General features: G+C 39.0%; 1 protein-coding gene across 1 annotated transcript in view; it reads left to right on the plus strand.

Annotated features, from left to right (window-relative positions):
- The window catches only part of LOC134220330 (protein slit), a 351,195-nt gene that overhangs the window by 151,779 nt on the left and 186,770 nt on the right, over positions 1-12,646 (plus strand). The gene's annotated exons all lie outside the window — the stretch shown is intronic.

A 12,646-nucleotide genomic window follows, 5' to 3' on the forward strand; every position in this document is an offset into this window, starting at 1 on the left:
AAGACGGAACACTAAGCTGAGCTCGTAAATTAATAAAAACGTGAGCAGTATGTTCAGTTCAATTATTCATTTTAATGAAAAAGGATTTACGGGGAAATGATAAGGATACAATCGTTTACACACCTCTGAAGAATAATGGCTTCATTGTTGTCCGTGCTGGATTGCACCGGGTGGCATCGTGTCGCGAAGCGGGCGGGTCCCGTGGCATAACCTTCGACGCATCATCTCGATCCTCTTCAAACCTGGACCGGCGTGGGCGATCACGGTGGATCCTTCTTTGCTCCGCCAGTGGAGTGGCGAAAACGGCTCCTCTGAATTCGAACGGGATGGTGGTAATCGTGCCTCTTGCGGATGGATGGCACACCGGGGCTTTACGTCTTCCGAGATTACTTTCTTTCTACTTTACTCACTTTCCGAGATCCGCCGGTTCGTTGCACTTCTTCTTCTACCGTTCTTCTTCTACCGGACAAATCCGACGCAGGAAGCACAGGATGAACGAAATCCTCCAGGACACTCTTCGTGACACTACCGGGCAAATTGAAACACGCGTTCACGGGCGTTCACTACTTTTTAAAGAAAAAAAGGAATCGACAGATTAAAAAAACACCACTTCTTAGGTTCAAGGCGTTCACCTAATAGAGAGCAATTCTGTCGCTGACAGTCCCTTTTAAGGGGTTCCTCCTTCCTGGTATAGAATGTATTCCCGACAGTCGTAGTCAACTGTGGCGGTTATGTGTAACGTTATGGGATAGGCGAAGGAGAGGTGTTCAAAGGCATTGGGAATAATTTATTCTCGGTATAACTTTTGGTTCATATTCGTTGGATTTTCAGTTCGTTCTTATTTCTAGCACATCGAATTCATTGTTTTTTTTGTGATTATATAATAATGTCAATAGCAAAAGCAATAGTAATAATAATTTGTGAATAGTAATAGCAATAATAACAAATAAAACACAGGGAATACCAAAACTACTGTACAAAATATTTACAAATGCAAATGTAACCGAAGTAAGAGGTTACAGGATGCGCTTTAATAATTACTTAATTACCGTCCAAAACATAAAATTTAATAAAATGAATTGATTGATAATAGTCGTCTGATACTTTTTAGACCATCATCCATAATATTACCAAAATAATTAAAACTGGACCACAGCATCGCATATCTTAGCACTTAACACACTGCTGCAATGATATCAATACCTGATCCTGACATACACGAGTAAGTGTTGACCAATATAGGGTTGATTAATTGGATTTACAAGGTTAAAATTTGTGGTTTCTAGACTTAATGGAACTTGCTCAACAGTAGCTTTAGGAACTTTTTCAAATGAAAGTGAACCTTCTCATTAGTAGATTGCGATTCAATATGTCAGCTGCTGAACAGGAACGGAATTTTATCTTCCAGCCCTTTTCCCCATTAGCCTAGTTGCTCCCGTGCCGCGTAGAACCACTGTCAATCTGCTGACAATTTCCACCTCGCAAAAACCCACCCGTCCCGGTCACAGTTCATTGTGTGGAACATATTCGAAACAAATTAAACACTAACCAATTCAATTACCGCTACCAGAAGTGCACGGCCGAAACTTTCACCGATGGTGCTCAGAGGACAGATCAATTGATGAGCAGCGCGCACGTTCGTTCGTTTGCCCGGTTGTCTATTCTGTCTGCTTCTATGGAGGCGCGCCTGTCAAAAATGTGTCCGGCAGTCCGATATTGAAACACGGGGGTCGATCGTTGTTGCATTGGCAGCATGTTGGCTGCGTTTATCAATTTTTCAGCCGTTTTATCGTTTTGACAAGACAACTACGAGCCACCACGCACTGTGCGATAAGGTTGATCTGCTGCCACCCTCTCGTGGTTTTGATTGAAATTAAATTTTAGAAGTAAACGCAGCGTACCCGGCCGGGTGGCATACCGCTGCTCAACGACGATGAGTTAGTTTGGATTGGTACGAAGCAACATCGCATCATCGGAAGAGACTGAAGTTTATTTCAAATTAAAATTATTGCGGTCTGACTGATTTGATTGAATTAGTTATGGCCTGCGTTGGTACAGGCTGTATGATTTGCTCTGACGACCGTTGTCAGTCACGTGGTTGAGTGAGGGAGCCTACCGCCATACAACAGATTTTATCCCATTATTAGGCGAATTATAAACAGATTCCATATGGTTTGCGGCACGAACGAGTGTTAATATTGAATCAAAAATGTAACACTCAATATTATAAATTGATGTACGCTTGGTATCGTTTGGGATTTTTTCGTGGTGTAAGAGTTTGACTCCTACAGAGACCGTATAGAATCCTTCTGTGAAAAATGCACCTTCATTTTTTATATCCGTTAAGTGTCGGTAATTCTGTGCAGCTTAGCTTCTTTTATTTATTTTTTATATTTCCTGTGGTCATTCTAGCAGTAGAAATTGTGTAGCAGAAAAATAGTGAAGTTGAAAAAAGTAAAGTAAAATTATGAAAAATATGACAGGAAAAAAGCTGAAACCGTGTTTGCTTTCCCGTTCATTGAATCAAATGTAACTTCCACGGAATGATATATCGCGATGGCATGTGTATAAACCGCAATCTTTTGGCCATTCAACAGTCACACTACAACCTTTCCGGGCGATTTTCTTGCCGCATCCGATTTATGGTCACATTTTCACGGTTCACTGCTGTCTCATCCGCCGTGTTTTCCGACATTTTTTCTGTTGTTTCCATCCTCTTCGCTTCACGGGGATGCTATCAATTTTTCAATATATGGGTGCCAAAAGTCGTTAAGTTCCCAACACAAGTCATCGAGTGGTGGCTCAAACGGATTCGGTATGGCGGAGTACCTACTGTTTGGTATGTGAACTCTTGGAATGATTCCGTTCTTGAAGCCGGCTCTCGGACGGAACAAAATGGGCGGATTCTATGCGAGGAGACGACTCGGAAAGAATCACTAGACTGGAAATTATATCGCAGTATGAATGTAGGTATGCGCTTTTATGTTACGTTTTTATGAAGGATGCTGATGCTTTCCGCTTCGAACTTCATCCCGGGTGGGTGAAGTTTCTCGAATGCAGCTTGAAATTGTTTGTTTGCAGAACTTGCATCGGGACTCTATTTATTCGATTTGTTTTTTACATAAACATGCATTATTCAGCCTTCATGTGTAACAAATGAACATTCAGAACCATTCTACAGAAATAAATGCATTTGATTTTGTTTTTAACCTAGGGCATTACAAATAGTTTTTAAAAATATGTTTCCTTGCAGTAAGATAGAGATTACCCTACGACCTCTCTTAGGTATCACGAGCAAGTAGTTCTAAGTTCTAATGCCCTAGCTAAGGAAACACTGCTTTATTGTCTTATTTGTAACGCTATTCATGGTTATTTTTACATTATGCATCAATTAATTGCATATTATTCGGCAACTCGACCGAACGAAAACCATTTTTTTGTTAAATATCTTGGCTGTGCATATGCACAGCATATGTTTCGAAATGGACACATTGATATGAAATTTGCGAAAAAGAATCCACGTGTCTTGGAGAGTCAGACCCTCAACCTCCTACTCTCTAGATAGGCGTGATAACCCTACACAACAAGACCACTTAAAGGTCACGTTTGCGGAAAAGCCATCAGAATCCGAGTACCAACCTCCACCGCGGTTAGCTCTCTTTTTTGCAAATTGAATATCTTACGCATGCTTGATTTGTCCAATCTCCACATGTGCTTTACTATTGTATATCCACAGCCAAGCGAGTGCACATTGTTTATTAAACGAGAGGATCGCACTCCATGCCCCCCAGTAACTGTCTGGGCGGGACGGTATAGAATGCGAATTCAATCGCACTCTGCTGTGCCAAAGACTCAAGCATCCGAAAGATATTCAATTTGCCAAAAAGAGAGCTAACCGCGGTGGAGGTTGGTACTCGGATTCTGATGGCTTTTCCGCAAACGTGACCTTTAAGTGGTCTTGTTGTGTAGGGGTTATCACGCCTATCTAGAGAGTAGGAGGTTGAGGGTTCGAGTCCCTCCAAGACACGTGGATTCTTTTTCGCAAATTTCATATCAATTTGTCCATTTCGAAACATATGCTGTGCGTATGCACAGCCAAGATATTTAACATTATGCATCAGTTAAACAAGATAACTAGTTGATGCCATTCAAAAATTGCCAAAAATCTCAATCATATTGATAATATTTACATTTAAAAAAAGTGGTGATATTATGATGAATACCACAATTTATTGCAGAATTCATAATTTTGGCCAAAAAGGGTCAGGGTCGTTTTGGGGCCTCTTCCCCTAGACATTTTTCGTCTTAGAAAACGTCAACGGCGCCGACTGAGTTTGAACCAAGGCCCATTGGAGTGAGAGGCAGGCGCGCTTACCGCTCAATCACCGACGCCGTTAAATAATATTTCTAAAGTGCTTTGAGAATAGGTCGTATGTGCAAAAGAGAGTCTCTCTTTGCTTCCTCTCTCTTTCGATTATTACAACACTATACTAAAGTTTACTTCGGATTTTTTGGTAGATATTCAAAGACAATAGCTTTGACTAGCGTGCTGAAATGAAAAAGTAGCAACAAGTTCATAACTAGCCTATATAGTAGCGAAAGATAGTGTGAACAAAGAGAGCCTCTTTTTTGCACATACGACCTATTCTCAAAGCAATCCAGATTTGTGGTCTAATTTTCTCGGACATAGTCTTTAAACTTTTGGGAATTTCTCAGAATTACCAAATACGATATTTCCATAAATGGTGGAAATTTCTATAAGGAAATTTAAATAAGAATTGAACCGTTTGTTTGAGAAACTGCATATGTAACATTTTTGGCCAAAATGAGATTTTTATATATTCTGAATCCTCGTCCAAAAATACGTATTCTGGCAAAAAACACGAAAAAAATTGTTTTGTTCAGGAATGTATGAATTTTTTTTCGTTTGTTTGAGAAACTATATATGTCCACGTACTTTGAAGAGCAATTGTGGAGTACTGCTTACATTTTTTGCACTGAAAGTGCCCCAGGGTGATGAGTTTTGCCAAAAACTATTGATCTGTATCGAAGAAATCGAAAGATTCGGTGTAAGTTTGTTCAAAAACAGTTTTTTGTTGTTTTCTCGAAATAGTGTAAAATGGACTTATGCAGTTTCTCAAACAAATGATTCAATTATTCAAAAACTGTGAAATGTAAAAATAAAATCGTAAAATAAAAAAAAAGTAAAAACTAAAAACTAATAATTTTGAATAGAAATCTACCAATTCTCATAGAAAACATTAAAAGTTAGCTCAAAAATATTAACATTTTTTTAATGGAAAATGTCCATATAAAATATGAATACAAAACAAGCTATAAAACTTAGCATTTTTTAACCAATTGATTTGTTTAGCAGGCTCAGTGGTGTGTGACACGCAATTTTTAAGTATGGTATTTTTGCAATGTATTTCATCTTATTATTAACAGTTAGTACAAAAAGCACATAGATCATAATACTCGTGGTGACTCAAGGTTAGAAATTACTTTATTTAGGACGGATGGTTTACGGAACCTCCGTAGACTGGAGAGCGAGTCATTTGGCATAAAATCATTTAGCATAAGGTTATTTGGCATAAAGGCCATTTGGCATAATGGTTATTTGGTATAACGGACATTTGGCATAATTGTGAACAGCGTTAAAAGTGAGGATCATTTGGCATAACGGACATTTGGCATTTTTTTTGTGTTCGCTAATTTAGTTGCTTGACCAAGTGGTGCTGAAGAAAATCGGAATGGTGAACATAACACCTTTCGATAATAATATTAGAAAGACTCGATCATTTCGTAGAAAGCTTGCATTAACCGAGTTTGAAACAATGATAATTGTTATCTCTCCATTGGATTCATTGTTCACCCAGTGAAAAGCAATGATTTTGCCTTTCTCGTACTAAGTACGACTCACGAGTAAAGGCTATATATTCGCTCCAAACCCAAACATTTTATAGATGGCCCTGAGACCCATAGTGTTATATACCAATCGACTCAGTTTGATGAATTGATGTGATGTCTGTGTGTTTACTTTTTGGGCACTTACCCTTGACTGATTTGCTTACAGCAGGCATTACAATATCATCTGAGCACAGGATATTATCTTTGCTTATGAAAAGATATTATCCCTAATCTAAGAGCACTCTGAAAAGATATTATCATTTGAGCATTCAATGATGATCCAGATAGCCAGCGTGTTTAGGCGTTTGTTCACGTTGCGAGGGCGTTTCTCCATGGCGAACATTGCACTTTGTTTACTGAGCAGATAGATAACTAAGATCGATATCCCTGGATATCATCAGTATCTTTGCTCAGAAGATCGAATGATGGGATTAAATGCAATGCCTGGCTTACAGTAAGTTGCAATCCTGTCCCATTGTTTCCTATTGAAAATTAGCCGGATCGGGCTATGGGGTTGGAAGTTACGACCAAAATACAATTTGTTTAAACTAGAAACGCGTATAAAAGTTTAACTCAGTTTTTTGGGAATTATCCTAAACTGATTTGCTCACAACAAGTTGCATTTGTCTGGGCATCCTGTTGCATTCTTCTTGGCCAGATTGCCCTATGGGCTAGGACGTTATGACCAAAATACATTTTTTTTAAACCAAAAACGCGCAAAAAAGTTTAGCTCACTTTTCTCGCACTTATCCTTAACTGATTTCCTCACAATAAGATGTATTCGACTGGGATGCAAATGGGACTGAGATCGATTGAAAATTGGCCGGATCACATTATGGGCTTAGAAGTTATAGCCAAAATATTATTTTTGCCTTTCTCGTATACTAAGTATATAGCCTTCATATGTCCCATTGTTTCCCATTGGAAATCCGGTTGATTTTGGACTATATACTTTTTTTTACAAAACAGCAAACATTTTATAGGAGGCTCGGAGACTCATTTTTCATTCGTAAAATGTATTTTAAAAATTCACTAATTTTTAGGACACTTAGTCTTAGTTAGACACTTAGTCAATGCCATCAACAGGTAGCCGATGTCTTCACCTATGTGTTGACGATTTTGGTTTGCGTGGGAATGCTGTCAGATTTGATAAATCGACGTTTGAATCATTGTTTACAACAGCAGTTTACGTCAACAGTCGTCTTGAAAATTTGGTATTGAATTGGTGTGTGAGTTAGAAGATGAGGAGTTCTTCTTCAATCAGTAAAAAACAGAGTTAGTTTCCGGCGTGATCCACTTTTAAAACGCCTAGTCATATTTTTTGATATTATTTTGCACGAGAAAGGCACCAACATCACTAGGTGGATTAATCAGGGTTTTAATCAATGCAATGGTGGATGTGAATCTTCTTTAAAGGTAGGCGTTTGCTCGGAACCTGGCAATGGTGGATGTGATCCTTTTTTTTAAATCTGTGTTGAACTCAATCCTAGAATTAAAAAAGCACATTAATAAAGAAAAAAAAAGAAAAGTAGGTGCTTCCCCGGATTAAGGCAATGGTGGGTGTAATCCCTCCTCGAAAAGGAGACGCTTAAGGCGATGGCAATTGTGATCCCTTCTTTTAAAGTAGGCGCTTGCCCGGATTAAGGTAACGGTGGATCTGATTCCTGCTTTAAAAGTAGGCGTTTGGTCGGAATAAGGCAATGCTTTATGTGAGCCCATCTTGAAAAGTAGGCCTATGCCCAGATTTAAGCAATGACGGATGTGATCCCTTCTTAAAAAGTAGGCGTTTGCTTGAATTAAGGCAATGGTGTATGTAATTCCTACTTTAAAAGTAGGCCTTTGCCTGGATTTAGGCAACAGCGGTTGTGACCCCTTTTTTAAAAGTAGGCGCTTGCCCGGGTTAAGGCAATGATGGATGTGATCCCTTCTTTAAAAGTAGGCCTTTGTCCAGAATAAAGCCATGGTGAACTTGATACCTTCTTTGAAGGTGATCGTATGCCCGGAATCAGGCAATGAAGGATGTGGTACCTTCATTAAAAGTAGGTGCTTACTCTGATTAAGGTAATGGTGATGGGCCTTTTCTAAAAGTACAAGCGAGAGACTTATTTCGCAAGCTGTCATGATCCAGAACTGATTCTGGAGGCTGTACCTCATGATAAATTTATTTTAAAAATCCCCAAACGCGAGGAGCACTGGTTCTGATGATGCATTCCAACTTGTTCTACACAGCTGTGCTGTTTTCAACACAAAATGAACAAAAACAAATGGAAAATCATCACTTCTATGTGAGGGCTGTTAATCCGATTTTGTTTTTTTCGCACTTGTATTGTGCCTTGCAACAAAATGACAACTTTCGTGATCATTTTTCAAGGCTCTTGTGGATGTGTAAAATTTATCCGCAGTACAAATAACACGTGCTATCAAAGCATTCGCCGTCAGAATCCACCACGTGCCAACCAAATTTTAAAAAATATCAAAGTGGATTTTTTAATGGAGATATGTTTTTCTTGGGCGACTATCTGGCGCTTATTTTTCGTTGTGACTAAAAATGAGCGGAGGAGTAGATTTAATTATGAGCGGTACAATATACAAGTTTGATAAATTTGTTATCATGGCTTGTTATGATTCGGAACAGTTTTTGCCTTCCTTTCATCGTTGTTCGTTATCTATTGAGAGCGATTTCTGCAAACCCTACTTGTAACACAATCAGTTATCACTAACATCAAATTAAATATCTGTTCAATTTGAAACTGTAACGTTTTTGTTAAAACTAGAAGAAATGTTGTTACAATTTCTGTTATTTTAACTACTAATAATACATGTTTGATAACAACCTCTGTAATGAAAAAATGCTCAAACAGAATAACAAGTTTAAACTTAAATCTGTTACCATCTACTGGTCGGGACGCGACTCATGTAAAAGAATAACAATTATTATCAATAAACTGTCAAATTTCACTGTCGCGTCGCAGTAGTGCTGGTGCTGAGTGCCTAATGTTTGAACCTTTTAAAAATTCGTTCACCCTTCACAATGATTTCACTTGCCAACATACTACAAAATTAAGGATGCTGTAACACTTTTCTGTTTAAAACAATATATTGTTTAACTCTGTCATCGCCCGCTTCTTAAACTCTCAAATTTGTTCCCGGTCCCTTGCATCAACATTTGCTCGGACCGATTATTCCGTTCATGAATTTGTCATGTCTATGCTAACACAGATTTCTTGTTCGTGCGCTCTTACCCATGGTACCCGCAGGCGACAATCTCTTTCCCATGTTTGTTGGCGGCTTTTCCTCTGCTAAACATGTGGGTCAAAGAAAAGTTCAAGATGAAAAGTTTTTCTTCGGACTAGTCTTCCGTCATATCCTCACTGAGCCCAGACCCATCCATCGTATCGGGTTGGATGATGTACCAAGTCCATTTTGCACCAGTTAGCAATAGCGACAAAAATGGCAGGAGTAAGAAAAAACTAGGCTCAATCCTTTCATAACTTCCTTTCCCATTTACGGTACACAATCCCTCCGGAAGTGAAGGAAAACCCGGACAAATGGAGCAATCAAATTTCATTGTTCGTACCCTGAGCGCCCGTACCTCTGCCCCTGCAGGGTCGCACTCTAATTCTCAAAGGTTTCAGCAAACAATCACTGGGTATATGCACGGATCAATATTTTCCGGCAGCTACTGCTGTAGCTGGTCGTTTATGACCGGTCGGTCCTACTACCAAAGCAAAGCAAGCAACCTTATTCTGATCCTGATTCAACGTACCTACCGACCGTACAGCACAATGAAGATTTTGATTGCTGGTATTATTTTCCCGATTCCTTGAGGGAAACGATGATGGGCTTCCACATATATGCGGTTCGGAAGAACGCGTTACTCGCCAAACAGGGGTCAAATTCTTGTTTTGAATCGAAACGTGATGGTTGTGTTAGGATTTTCAAATTGTTCAACCATGTCACATTGTTCCCGTGAGTTTTGAAAGTTTGTTTCAATTGGCTACATCATTCTTTGTTTCTTGAAAGCGTTCTAGAGGTGAATCAGAATTATTCGCAGAGTTTGAAAAAGTAAAATTAAGATTTTACGAAAGTAATGTTGATTATGCTCGTTTAGAACCAACATGCATTCGAGTCAAAGAGAGAATAGAGTTGCATACAAATTATGATGCATTTGAAGATGATAGACGATGAATAAAGTATAAATTGCATCACTTTTTAGTCAACTATTAAGCAAATCCTCCCATGGATCATATTTCGAAAATTGGACGACTATAATGGGTCAGACATACATCCAGAATGTCGGACAACAATCCTTTGAAAATAAAACTCTCGGAATTGATACAGGAAATATAAAAAGACGAGATCAACAATGGGCAGGATGGATTGTTCGAATCGTATTTGCTATTAAAACTTATTTACACTTCTAATTTTTGAAATGGTTAGTTTTGGTATTTTGACTAGCTTTATTATCAATATATCAAGTTTGATACATCACTGACAAAGAAAGCTAATCAACTAAGAAGGAAAGATCATAATAGATATTATGGCTATACGCTGTAAGTAAAAGATAAAGTTATCATTTCCATTAGATATCCGCGTTATGAGATTCCACCGCAGCCAGCTAGCAAGCTGAGATATTTGGCCTCGAGTGCAATTACATTTCACACACGCTCCGAGCCATAAACGTGAATATTTCGCCCCCAATCTACACCATTCAGTTGCTTACCAAATGTACAAAATTCGTTTTAAAAAGTGCGTTACGTGACCGGCATGCAAAGTTGGATCATTTTCCCCCCTCTTGGCACCCAAGGACCTTTCAAAGCTCACAAGGATAAGAGAGATGTAAAATGTTGTGCTCCCTGGCTCCATTTGCTAAAGAAGAGAAACCATTCCACTATTTGGTGAACGAGCGACGAGTACACGACAAAGATTTCTACTGGTAGGTACAAGCTTAGTGGGAATGGAAGTTGTTTACACATTTTCTACTGCTTTCAGAATAGTATTGGAATCTAATAAGCATTACGACTGAACGTTCGGAAACTTTGACAATTTAAAAAATGCGACGCAATATGCTTAATTTAACAAATTTTCATTTTCTATAAAATAAAATATTTTATGGGTACTGTGAGACGATTATGGCTAAACAACTTCTACATATTCAACATGTCAAACGAATCCCAAAAATTGAAAGTTGTTCACTACGGTCTCAGAGAGGCCTGTTCGTGTTACGCATGAATGGTAAGTCAAGGGATCCGAATTCAAATTTGTATACATGTGAATGTATATTTTCGCAATTCGATTCTGTCTCGACGGACTACGGGCGGAACCTCGGTTCGTCGCCGGATCGCAAGGGAAGAAGTACGACACAGAGACGTGGCGAACCTGTTCGACGAAACGGGCAAGCTGCTGCTCGTTACTCCTCTCCGGAGAGCAAAGATAAATTGCTTCCTCCAATTTTTATTTGGGCACGCTTGGCTTCAACCGAAAATGCCTATAATCGTAAAACAGTTTTGCCGTGAAGTTGATTAATTATTTATCGCACGTTTCGGCGGAGCTCCGTTTGGTTCCGCCGGATGTTTGCCAATGGCAGCAGACGAAACAGGGCGGAAAGTCTTGCTGGTGGGTGCGCAAAAATGAACGACCCAAGGTGCAACCACGACGAATACGTTTGATGGTGGTGTGCTGCTGGAAAATTGTCCATCCATTTGCAGGTTCGCAATGTTGCGGCAAAATGGGATGTGACAGTTACAAATAATGAACGTTTTTGCACAGGGGTGGAGGAATGTTTGAAAGTTTTATCAAGCAATCGTGCCACCACGGCGTACTTCCTTAGCTCGGTTCCTTTTCCACACCTTGGCGCTTTGGCACTAATCCGCTCGCAAAGGTTTGAGAGTGTGTTCATTATACCATGGAAGCGTTAAATGAGAAAGGCTCTTTGCACTTCATACCGGGATAAAAAGCAATCCATTCTAATTAAAGTTGCTGCCGAGACTAACTTTGTCAGAGTTGTGCTGCTGCTGTTGTTGCGATGACGAGATGGGGGGCATTTGTTGCATGTGAAGCGAAGATGATAAATTAAAGAAGATGAAATACAGTAAACTCAATTAAATTGACTTACCTCTTTACATTTTTTAGATTTTCTAACAAAAAAAGCCCACAATAATCCACCTAGCCCGGTGATGGAACCTTTTTGGTATATTATTATTCTTCTTCTTCTTCTTCAATGGCTCCACATTCCATCTGGAACTTGGCCTGCTTTTCAACTTAGTATTCTATTAGTATTTCCTCAGTTATTAATTGAAAAGCTTTTCTATGCCCGCCATTGCAAGCGGTAGCTATATGATTACCAAGCCTGTTTTTATAACATTAAGGGTCTCCGAGACATCTATCAAAAGCTTGGTTTCGAAGTGGTCCTATAGCCTTCACGAATAATTAGTATACGAGAAAGGCAAAAAGATAAATCTTCACAGTTCACAATTGCATTTCTGGAACATTTCTGGAACTACATTGGAGAACATCATAAAAGATTTATTGTACGAAGGTTACAAATAAGGATGTGAAATACCTAAAAAATAAGACAAATTAGACAAACAAGACAAATACGAGAAATAAGACAAACAAGGCAAACAAGGCGAATTCCTGGAGGAATAACCGAAGGAAAATCTAGAGTAGCATTCGGAAGAATTCCTGGAGATATATCAGAAAGAATTCGTGGAGGAATATCTGGAGGAATATCCGA

Source organism: Armigeres subalbatus, chromosome 3 (genome assembly GCF_024139115.2).
Source record: "Armigeres subalbatus isolate Guangzhou_Male chromosome 3, GZ_Asu_2, whole genome shotgun sequence".
NCBI classification, from domain to species: domain Eukaryota; kingdom Metazoa; phylum Arthropoda; class Insecta; order Diptera; family Culicidae; genus Armigeres; species Armigeres subalbatus.